The 12,167-nt window shown below is 45.6% G+C and overlaps 1 long non-coding RNA gene across 1 annotated transcript; it reads right to left on the bottom strand.

Annotated features, from left to right (window-relative positions):
* Positions 1-7,271: 7,271 nt before the first annotated feature.
* Positions 7,272-9,583, bottom strand: LOC135371919 (uncharacterized). Its single transcript, XR_010415735.1, has 2 exons — positions 9,305-9,583; positions 7,272-7,586 (listed from the first exon to the last, which is right to left on the bottom strand). It is a non-coding gene; the product is annotated as an uncharacterized LOC135371919 (long non-coding RNA).
* Between the last annotated feature and the right edge of the window lie 2,584 nt (positions 9,584-12,167).

Raw genomic sequence — 12,167 nt, 5'->3', positions numbered from 1 at the left:
CATCAGGAAAGGATCCTGTTAGCAAACATAAATTGAAGATATGCACCAGACAAGGTGTGATAACGTCCATTATCGTTTTAAAGGGTCCAATTTGCATGTCGTAGACATCCAAGACTTGACTGTTCTTAAGCCGTATAAAACTATGGTAAACTTCAACCTCATCAGTTGGGGAGAGGAACAATGAGGTAGCCTTGACCTCAGTTAGATTCTCACAAGCCAAATGAATGTCGTGTGCACAGCTACCCTGATCAGATGAATGGACTAAGTATTCATTAAAAGCGTTTGCCATGTCCGTTCCTTGATAGCTAACACCGTCTACGATTATATGGTTAAGTTGTCGGTTGGGTTTTCTCCAATTAACAAGCTTGTTTATGTTACGCCAGGTAGCTGACGCATTCCCTTTACACGATATGAAATTGTTCACGCAGTAGTTTTGTTTGGCTCTTTTTAGCATCACGTTGACACTATTACGCAATTCCTTGAAAGCCTTAAAACTATCATAGATGGGTAGAAATCCATCGAACCGGTAGAGATGTTGGCGGCTTCTGTCCTGAGGCAACTGCCTTCCTTAAAACTATCAGGATTTCTATGCTTCAGAAATTTCCTAAATAACCTATCACGCTTTCGCATAGATTTTAGGATCTCCCGCGTTATCCATGGTTTCCTGGCTGACCATGTCTCACCTTGTGTACAAAAGGGAAACATTCCCTGTAGATGTCATGTATCGTGTTAACGAAAATATCATAGGCTGCATCTGCGTTTTGGCACAGCAAAACATAGTTCCAATCTGTGGTACGTACTCTTTCCCCAAACTTCCGCAGATTGGCTTCATTTATAACTTTTTGAAGGTCAAATTAGATCTACTTCCACGGGAATGACAGCTAAAAAAATTTGACCGGCAATACTCGTTTCACGGTTTCGGCATGGCTCGTTTATGGGTGCCGGATGAAACGCAATATCGCAGCGTGCTCACAGAATATTACGGAGGTGCTTCAGGCAGAAGTTTTGGCATATTGCCTGACCCTGTATCTAACATACTGCCTGAGTATGATGAGCAAAAAAAAGAAAAAAAAAAGAAAAAAGGAAATAAAGAAATACACGAACAGACGGGAAGAGAGGGAAGTTCGTTCGTCCTATTCGTGTGTTCCCTGAACTCTCACTGGAATTTAAAGTGGGTTGAATTCAGGTGTTGTAGAGGTAATAGTACCTTCCCTCGTTTCCAAGTCTTCTTTTCTTTGTGACGAAGAGAATTTAAAAAGTAAGACTAATTTGTCAATATTTCACGAAACCAATACCCCGGTAGTTCAAACTCCCCGCGCTGGGAAGATTCACTTTCTTAGAGAACATTTTGACACTGTGCAATTGTTGGTGGGGTGCGTTTAATCGGAAGGGCAGCGTATAAGAAATGGGAGTGCCCTTAGTTGTTTGCATCGTAGAGCAGCAGCGAGGTGTCATGAGATTTTTTTTTTGTCGGATAGTTTACAGACCTCGCAAAAGGCATAATGGAATGCTGCAACATAATTGACGTGCCTGCATTGGGAACGAAAGCTGGGTGCGTCGTTATGAGCTAGAAAATAAGAGGCGAAGACGTATACGAATACGTTGCAAAAGGATCTGAAGGCCTTCTTCACCCTCATTATAACACACACCCTCTCACGGCTGCCGCCACGGCTGACACCGCTCAGAGATTGAGATTTGAGACCTTACGCATCCTGCCCCCCCTGTATTCAGGTACGGCCTTGCTCCCTCTGATTATCATGTGTTTGGATTCCTGAAGACGAAGACGTCAATCACATAGAAGTGGTACATTTGCAGGCTGGACGCACAACTAAAAACATTTTTAAATGTGATAGGGTTTTTTAAATGTACTTTTGGGCCTCGGTGAAGCGTAGCGTCAGTGGAGAGGGGTCCTTTCACTCGCACGATGCGGTGTCTCCCCTGTTCGTTTCTTTATTGCGCGCCTCGGCTGAGACGAGACGTTTCGATGGGCGGCAATTTAGTACATTGGAAAGTGTTTACGACAGCAGTTGCTAAAACACGAGAAGCGAAACACCTGATTCCTTTGAAGTGGCCGACATCATGTTGTGGATCTTTCGCTTGGCAGTTTCCTTTATTGTTGGAACGTAATTCTTCTGAGGTAGGAACGCACAAACATACAAACACGAAACCGAAATATTTGTAGGTTTTTGTTCCCCAGTCTCGGGTTCTTAAGTTATGAATGTTTCATCTGTTCATTTATTGTATCGTTTTCGTAGAGCGCTTGGGACCTACTGAACCTCTAGTGTTCTTATGGGATATGCACGCATGCCCGCAAAAGGCTCCCGCACCGAGTGACGCGTACCCTAGCGACGCCACTGACTAAAATACACTAAATTTCGAAATACTACCGAATACTACTCGTTACCCACCTACTCGTATGCTGCCAAACCGAGGCGCGGAACGCACACTCCATGTTGTCGAACATAAACGACTGCGCGCAGAAACTCAGTATGAGCGCCGAGCGGCACAGGAGACGTTCAAATTGGACATTGTAGGTAGGGTGGCCCGATCCAAATCCTGAAACGTCACCAACTTGCCCTGAGAAAGTAGCTAAAAGTAGCCAATATACCGTGTATGTAGCCTACTGTGCAACCGGTGTCGTGTAGGCATCATATCACATGGAATCAGCACAACTGCTCTGTTGTAATTGTACTGCGAAATATGTAAGTAGAACACTTGTGCGGTACACATTGATCAGTTAGCAATTCGGGTCGATATCTTGAGGCACACGATATTTTGAGAATGAAAAAAAAAAATACCATGGCCGTGTCGACATGATTTATGTAATGTATGAAACATGACCAGGAGAACGAAACATAACTGGCGACTGCCTAATCAAGAAGAAAGCTTATCGTAATTCGTATAATCATAACTGGTGGCCTTACATTCGCGAGAGAACTATGATCATGAGAGACACCAAAGCGAAAAGACGGTTCCAAACCGGGCTGTTTGGTAATAGGTCATAAAAGCGATAAAATACCCCAGTTTTTCTGATGTACTTTATCGTTTTTGTCGTCGACGTCACAGCGCACAGTTAGTGAACGGTGATGGTGATGTGATCAAGAAAAAAAATGGGTATGTGAGTTCCGACAAAGTCGAACTGGCTACCACAGCACGGTTACACAGATAAAGTAGAAACAGATATGATGAACAGAGATGATGATGAAGTTCAACATGTAGCGAATAAAGTTCACCCAAGCTACGATTCTTTAAGTACGTCTAAGACCCCAGCTCAGAAAGAAAGTAGCCTGAAGGGCATCGTGCCGGCGAAGAGACGGCCGGTAATTATGAACGTACTTGGACATTGATGCGTTGCCAAGGTGCAACCTGTTTTAGGTACACATAAGTCACAAATATAAGCGCCAAGGTGTATTCGCAGTGTAGCCAGAAAATAGCGAAGTCGTCATTGGCCAAAATACGATGCCACGGCTGCTAGAAAGTAGTCAATCTGGTAACTCTGGCCGTGGGTGATGTGAATGTGCCGATCACACGCCACGGCACAACGTTAGACATGCAGTGTGTTCAGGAGAAGTGTTTATGTGCGGTACATGAGCTGCATCTCCTACTACAGTGTTCACAAACCCTTTCTCCGCGTCGCAAAAACTGAAGGTCAACAAGACGAAGAGGAATCGTACGAGCGATCGTGTACGGTGACACACAGGCGTTCAGGTTCTCGCAGCCGCTTATAGAAGAAATGTGTTTTGTCATTCGTACCTCCGAAAGTCGGCATCATCAGTGCATCGTAACAACATCATGTGGAACATTGAGAACGTAGCTGCTCCCATTTGCAACCTGGAAGTGCCCCGACATCGGCAGCTGCGGCTCCGGCGTGTCGTACTTTCGATTTTAGACGTGTAGATGCCGGCCTAAGTTGTGCCAGTCTGTCAGAACGCAGACGCAAGAAAGAAGGAAGCACACGAAGCTGAATGAAAGTTTCGGTGAGTGAAGTCCCTCCAACTACACAGCGTGTCCCAGCTAAATGCGAACTGCTTTTTAAAAGTATATATATCTATCACTTTTTTCAAGGTGAAATCAATGGCAATATACCTAAGGCTGAAGGGCACTCCTTAACAGGGCACCAGCAAGCTCCTTAGGCATTGTCCAAATTAACTTTCAATAATTAACTTTTTAATTATAAAATCTACGAAGTTTTCGCAATGAGAACATCTGTCCCTTCGGTCACCCGATACCGTTGCCGTTTTCAGAACAAAAATTCATTCGATAGATCGTCCGCAAAAGAAATTGTGAAGGAACACCATTTCTTTTTTATTTTGTTCATTGGGCATCTTCGGAAACGCGTCTTTTCGTCACCTCAAATGTGAGAGGCTGAAAGAGCACACTATCGCCTCATGTGTCCTGGAAAAAGATTAAAAGAAAACAAAAAAACGCAACCCAAGATAAGGGCAGCTCTGATAGCGTAACCCGTTACATTTGTTTTTTGTTTTGTTTCCGCAAGATAGAGCTCATCGTCGACACATGAGGCGGCGCTGTGCTCCTTCACCCTCTCACATTGGGAGTGAAGGGAAGACGTGACTCTGCAGATACCGTCTAGTGACGCCCAAGAAGGCAAGTGTTAAGACTTGGATGGGGAGTTGGAAGTTCATCTGAGCTATAGTGACTAAGAAGATACAACGGCAAAAAAAAAGGGCGTTGTCAACTTGCCGTCGGTGAGTAAATCAAAGAGTGATATTAAACGGTAGGAGCAACTTGTTTCCTTACACATGGTAAACAAGACTTTCGTGCACGAGACTGCACTTCTTCAGGTTACAAAAATACAAGCATGGTGCAGGCACTCGTATACACTGTTGACGGGAGTTTTGACATGAGAGAGAGAAAGAAAGAGAGAGAGAGAGAGGGTAACAGGGTGACGGAAAGGATGCAAGTACAGGAAATATCGAAAACATACATACAAAAGCACCGGTATCAGAAGCACGACATAACGCGAGCCCAAGGGGTTACACAGGAAGCGAGAACGCCCCTGTGTCCTCATTCCGTCGCCATAACCCCCTTTTTATCCTTAATTCCTCGAACGTCACCTACGCGCGTTCTCGCTTCCTGTGTAATCCCTTGGGCTCGCGTTATGTTGAGCTTCTGATACCCCTGCTTTTGTATTTATGTTCCTTTGATTTTTACCTGTTTTTGCATCCTTTCCATCACCTTAATTGTTACCCCCTCATGCCAAAACTCTTCCGCCAACTGTATAGAGGCTGTTTCACGAAAATCCCCGGGCTGAATAATTCGTGAACAGGTGGCACTATCGAAGAAATGCCTTTTTGGTAAAGATTCTTGGGACATCGGCCATGAATTGAGTAGTGAGTGGCGCATTTGCATACGCTCACTAATTAGCGAAGCATCTTAACTTTTAACTTTTGCTTCGCACGCTTATGGAACCTCTGTTTTATGCATCGGGACCTCCAGCGAAAAATATTGCAAGAAAAAAACTGCATCGGCACTTAGTGATTTTTTTTGAGTAATTAATCGGTTTCGGTATACATATTTCTTGCGCCGAGCAGTGCACCAATGCACTCTTTGGATCAGCTATCCGGTTGTCAATTTCATGTTCACCCGCCTGGTTGACACACGGGGTTGACGAAAGATTAGGAGCAGCCGCAAGAGACGCTTTGATATTCCTTCTCAAAGCGACTGGTAAACAGCACTGCCGGTTCTGTCGTTCCGTAGGTGAGATAGCGTGCTGTTATCATGAATGATGACGAACGCGCCGCGAGCTCTGTGAACTAGTGGGCACACTCTTAAAAATTAACTGCACCAAATAAGCACGCTCCTAGCCAACCGTCATCCCGAATGACAGCGTTCTCGCCCGATTTGTTGAAGACGGGAGGCGGAGCCTTCTTTCTGTCCTTATGTACGGCATCATCAGTACAAAAAAAGAAAAAAAAGAAACAAACGAAAGAAACGCGTACGCCACCCATACTTATCGAATCCAAGGAGAGAAACGTTGTCGTCCGGGGTGATGGTTGGCTAGGATAGCGATGTATGGTGAAGTTCATTTTAAGAGTGTAGATAAGGAGACGGAACACCAAAGCGTCTCCTGCGGTCTTGCGGCTGTTCCTTATCTTCCGTCACCCCCGTGTGTCAACCAGGCGGATGAACGCGAAATTGACAACCGGATAGCTGATCCAAAGAGCGCATTGGTGCACTGCTCTGCGCAAGAAATATGTAAACGAAACCGGTATTTTTCGCTGAAGGTCCCGATGTGTAAAACAGTGGTTCCGTAAGCGTGCGAAGTAAAAGTTAAAATGTTTATCTAATTAGTGAACGTATGCAAATGAGCCGCTCACTACTCAGTTCATGGTCGATGTCCCAAGGATATTTAGCGAAGAGAAATTTCTTCGATGGCGCCACCTGTTCACGAATTACTCAGCTGGGAGATTTTCGTGAAACAGCCAGTATACTATGTGCCTGAACCATGTTCATATTTTTGTAATCCGAAGAAGTCTCGTGCGCGAAAGCCTTGCTCAGCAGGTGTAAATAAATAAGTTGCTCCTACAGTTGAATATCACTCTTCAATAGCGACTAGTTCATTTTTCATATGAACATGCTATATAAAAGTGCGTTGCACTTGCAGATGACGTGTTAGCGTCATAATCGAGGCGCATCTTTTCATTTTTTGTATTTCTTTTTGCAATTTAAATCATATCCTGAGGGAGGGATGTCGTGGGCATTGGAGCGGTCTGCCTGCCTAGATTGACGGCAGTTGCTCGGGGAAGGGATGAAAGAAGGTGCTGTCGTTTGAAAAACAGAAACCAATGCATAAAAAAAAGTAACAAAGAGATCTTGTATCATTTTTTGTGGCAACCCCTAATTTTCTGGCATATTAGACCTCCAACCGGTTCCGAACCTGTTTACAGCCTCTGAACCGGTTAATAGAACCGATATATGTGAACTCCGAAACTGAACCGGAACCGAAGCTTTATGGCCGAACCCGAAAAAAACAAACGAAAAAAACGTTTCGGTTTGACGCTCTGGCCAGAACACTTACCACTTTCTCTGTGTTAGTAGCTAAAGAATGCTTAGCATTAAAACAAAAACTCCCTCAGTAACATAATCGTTACGTTTCTAAAATGCAACATTTCAAATACTGCACCAACATTGAAATAGAAACATCGCGGTAACATTATATTTGAGCATGAAACGTTGCCGCAACGTCTGAACATTTGATCATCAAGTGGCCTCATAGCAATTGGTGTCATTAATGCGCGTGGACATCAGGGGAAGGTCCAAAAATTTCATTTTAGAATGGACATTGTGTCCCATCCCTCCATCAAGACATGGGCGCTCGATTTTATTGAAAATACAACACCCTTTCCGGACCGATCCCTGTCAAGCAATAGGCATGAGCACACTTTGTAATGCTTCCTCCAGGGTCTTCCGGAATTTTCGAAACAGTACAGAAGAGAGCTTGCTTTGTACGCTTCCTCTCAGTGTCTGCCTCACGTTGTCTGTCTGGGCGAAGTCGCTGAACCCTGTATCTTTGAGCTTCAGGTTCACCTTTGGAATCCTAAAGTTATTCAGCACTGGTGTGCCATCTGAAACAGCACAATTTAGAACAATTATGAAATTAAAACACTCTCAGAAAAGATGGGACTCGACATAGAAGGTGCTTACGGCAGAGTTATCATCTCTGCCAGATTTTGATGCTCGAGTCTGTCAAAGGGACGAGTAACGTAGAGTGCTGGACAACAGCTTACGGAACACGCCCCGGCACATGCCTTCCTCAGAGTGACGCGCTATAGCAGCACATAGCACCGTACTGACTTGCAAACAGGTAACTGGGTTACCTAGGGACGTGTCCGTATGTCCGTACGGTCCCATTCGCTGCTAGCCCGTCACTCTGAGGAAGGCATGTGCCAGGGCGTGTTCCGCAAACTTTTGTCCAGCCCCGTACATGTGTGTAGGGTGCGCCTAACTGCGGTCTGTATTTTGTAGAGTAGGTACTTAAGTTGACCAACTTGTGACCGTACGCGCAACCTTCTAGGACGTTGTCCACAAACAAGTTTGTGCAACGGCAAGTGAAAGCGGAAGTGGTATTGATGATGGAACGGCTTGCCGAAGTTAACTACGATGAGGTGCACAACGTGACGACTATTGCGGATGGAATATCGTGCGTCCTGGGCCCACTTCACGGGTAATGTACCGACATGACTTTAGACGTCGAAGGAAAACCCACGGAAAACACCCAGTACAGGAACCAGAACGACATCACGCCACATCAAGTGAGACTGAAGAATTTTTGCGCGATGACTCGCGTGCCTGAGGCTGGTAATGCCCCTTATAAAATTATAGCAAAAGCCACATCCTAGGTGCAGCCTGTACGCAAAGGAGTGCAAAGAGGCTTGTGCAAAGCAGCTGCGCAATGTGTGCATTGTTCCACTCTCAGTGTAGTTGCCTGATCTCCACTCAAAGGGGCCTGAAGTGGGTCGTGGGACAGTCCCTGTCCCATTTCATTCCATAGGGCAAGTTAGTCCCACTTTTTTCTCGGCTGCAAAAAAGTTTCTCAGCGTTGGGCTTTGGTTTTTTTTAGTATAAAAAGGCACCAGTAAAACAATGGGAGTCTTCCTGATGATGTGGAGTGGCACACTTTCTCGTGTCCAGCAAAGAGTAAGGATTGACGTAAACGCCACTGGAGCAACACCTCCTAGGTAGAGAAAGCCTGCTTACTCGTCGACGCGGCGCAACACCTAAGAGTCAGCTAATCAGGACGAGCCCTATCACCATCACCACCACCACCAGCAGCTAATCAGGATCGCTTTTTCAACGGCGATAGCCAATCACGAACGCGCTTCCGGCGGTGGTAGCCATGGAGACGAACAGCCGTCTTTCTGCGACCACTGACTGAATGTCCCCGCGTGCTAAGTGGGAAATCTTCAAAAATAAAGCGCAAAACGGTCCCATATCTTTCTCAAGACTGATTTTCTGGAAAGCGTGTTGCACTTCTTGTCTACAAGTTCCAAGTTAATAATTTAATAATTTGCAAGTTCTTGTATTCGTAGAACGGCGACACGCAGTACACACGGATTTTGACTTTTTATGTAAACGTAGCGAAGGGGGGAGGGGAGGAATTAAGCAGGCCTTCTATATCTAGGTGGCGTTGGCTGGAGGCTCTCCGGCAGCAGAGCTGATCTTTAAAAAGTATCGTTTATGTAACATATGAGCACAGTTAGTCGTAGGCATCGGCCGGTCGTATCTCTTTCACAGATGGATTTCTGGATACCACCGTCCCATTAATGGGTCCTCCAACACTAACCTTCTTTGCTGGTGACTTGTACGACGGCGTAAGTGTTCAGCACAATCAACTCCACAGAAATATTCTGGATCTTCCCGTCCTTTCCGGGAGCTCTGTAAGACCCGTTGTAGGTGACGGTGACGCCGTCTAAAGTCAGCTCGCACTTCAGAGTGACTCTCTCAGCTAGCAGCCTTGGACGTGTGCAGTGTCCATGTCGGCGAACCTTGGAGGCCAACCCGATAAGTCGTCCACCAGAGAATTCAACTGCGGTTCTGTGGGTGGGGACGTAATAGTTGACAACGTCAATATCTAATATCGGGAAGCGGGAGAGGATCTTGGGAGGCGTTTCTCACAAGGTCAGGAAGGAAAGAATCCAGAACGATGTCCAGAAACAAGTTGGAGTCTTCGGTACTGCCGGCAGATACTCGTAATAACCGAAATATATTATGTTAATCTTTGCAACACAACAAGACATTTTTTTTTTACATAATTCGAAGCATTTATTGGCTGACGAACCAAGAGAAGTTAATAAGCATCAGGACAAACGCAAAAAAAAGTTATATGCAGCGGAATCAATAGCGTTAGGTAGTAATAGACGCCGCAGCATATATAATACTGTGTCCAGTCGTCTATCGTCCACGAGCCGTCCTCATTCTCCTCTTCGTGGTATCGACGCGGAAGTTTACCGCATGCGTTGCTCTGGGTCTCCGGATGAGTGTGATGTGACGGCCCGTGGACGACGACGACGCGCCTCTGCTGCCGCGCGCTATTGCGCCTGGCAGCCGGTTCTACCGGCACCGTCCTAGTGTGAGGCCACGCACATCTGCCCGTTGGGACATTCCATCACCGCCGGTCAGGACTCAGGCAGAGGAACATCACCTTCTCTACATTTGGGAACATTTGGTGCGAAAAGGAGGTACATGTACACTTAATAGAAGTGTCTGGAGGTGCTGACAATATATATTCTCAACTGTTCTGTTAAATGATTGTTGAGCCTCAGTACAACAGGCAGAGAGTTCCAAAGCTTAGAACCGTAACAAACAATTAATCGTGTACCGTATATGCTTTTTGGTCTATATAGCTTAAAATAATGAAAAGTGCCACTCCTAGTAAAAGTATTACACTGTTGAAAGGGTGAGCTATCAAATGGTAGATTTTTTGTGACAATTGAGATTATAAGCAGGATACACCCACGCACGAACATGATCAGGGAAAGGTAGCTCATTCAATAGGCCACCGGTAATTTCGTGCGGAAATGACGTGGGTGTCCTCGCTTCCGTGACGAGCGCCTCGCAGGTTACGATAGGCAAGGCGCTTTGTGATCGCTGCGTGTTTAAAATTGGTTTCCCATGCGCTTCTGTGGCAGTATGGGTGGCTGTTGTGCTGTTGTGAAGGGCTGACTATTCCCTTCAGGACTACAAGGCCAGATATTCGCACAGCGACGGTAATGCTGCGTTCTTCTCCTACGTATGAATCTATCGAAGAAAATGAAATCCAGAACATCAAAAACGAATTTTTGATATTTCGATTTTAAAAATCGGGTTGTCAGCTGCAGCTGAAAATCGCTGCTTACACTCCTGACGCTCGCTTGAAATGTGCTTGTTGTAGCCGTTACACTCAATGTTACATTACGTGCGTGCTTACTGTCGTTAAATTCGCTTATGTACACACACATAAAAACACAGACTATTAGACACAGACTTTCCGCTTTCTAAAGATGTTTTAGAGCAGGCACATGAACATCCAGCACTGATAGCGTGCGTCATCTGCTAGCGTAGACACGAAAGTCGACCCTTTTCCCATTATTCTTAGAAAGTAGCGGTCACCTATTGGCGAAATTGACCGGTATGACCGGTATGACCGGTGACTGGAAAAACTTGAACTTGAAACTCGAACTCGAGTCTCAGTGACTTTTCCGTAGTTTATAGACATTGCAAGTAGGAGGGATAGTGCTCCACGCTGCAACACAATAAATTAGATGTGACTGAATCAGTGAAAAACACAGCTGTCGCAAATTATATAGAGGAAAACATCTCCGGGCGAGGAAAATTGCGTGGCATGACCGCGATATCTTTTTACAAATGTATCGATGTGCGGCTTCAAAGATAAAGACGGATCAACAGTTACACCTAAATACTTGATTTCTTATGTCTGTTTAAAAATATGACAGTTAAATGTAAGAGCTGTGTCGCTCATAGATGGTTTGTGACAAACAACACATTTTGTTTGTTTTGGTCATATTGTCACGAAGCGAAATGGGTCGGCGAGTCGTCGAATAAACAGCGAACGGTTTATTAGACTACTTGGTAGCAAAACACAAGAGTGATAGCTCTCTGAACACAACTGAGTCCAAAGTATGAATGCTCCAGCTTGGAGCGCACAAGCATTTAAGCGTCGCGCCGAAAAGTCTAGAAACAGCACGTGCGTTTGCCAGAGAGCAGGCGATGTGTCTGGAAGCTTCTTGCTTCTTCTTCAGCACGCACCCGGATGAGATGTACCGTTTTGTGCCTGCCCTGGAAGTTTCGCGATGATGATTCGTGGCATTGCCCCCTCCGTAGACGGGGTATGGTGAGCTTCTAGCTCACCATAGACGGGGCATCGTCTCGATGCCGTTTCTTCTCCTTCTTCTTCTTTTTCATATTGTTTCGTTCCAGCCAGTCTTCAGCGCTGCCTCCTGTAGTACGGCTTGAGTCGAACGACGTGAACTATTTCAGTCGTCGGGGGTCGTCGAGAGGGAACGCTACCCTCAGGTACCACTTCGTAATCCAGGTCTCCAATGCGTCGAAGTACTTTGTAGGGACCGAAGTACCGCTTCAGTAGCTTCTCGCTCAGGCCTCGTCGTCGAATCGGCGTCCAAACCTATAACAAGTCGCCTGGACTGAAG

Source organism: Ornithodoros turicata, chromosome 1, assembly GCF_037126465.1.
Source record: "Ornithodoros turicata isolate Travis chromosome 1, ASM3712646v1, whole genome shotgun sequence".
Classification (NCBI taxonomy): Eukaryota; Metazoa; Arthropoda; class Arachnida; order Ixodida; family Argasidae; genus Ornithodoros; species Ornithodoros turicata.
The sequence above is the reverse complement of the archived record's forward strand: the minus strand, read 5'-3'. Positions and strand labels throughout refer to the sequence as shown.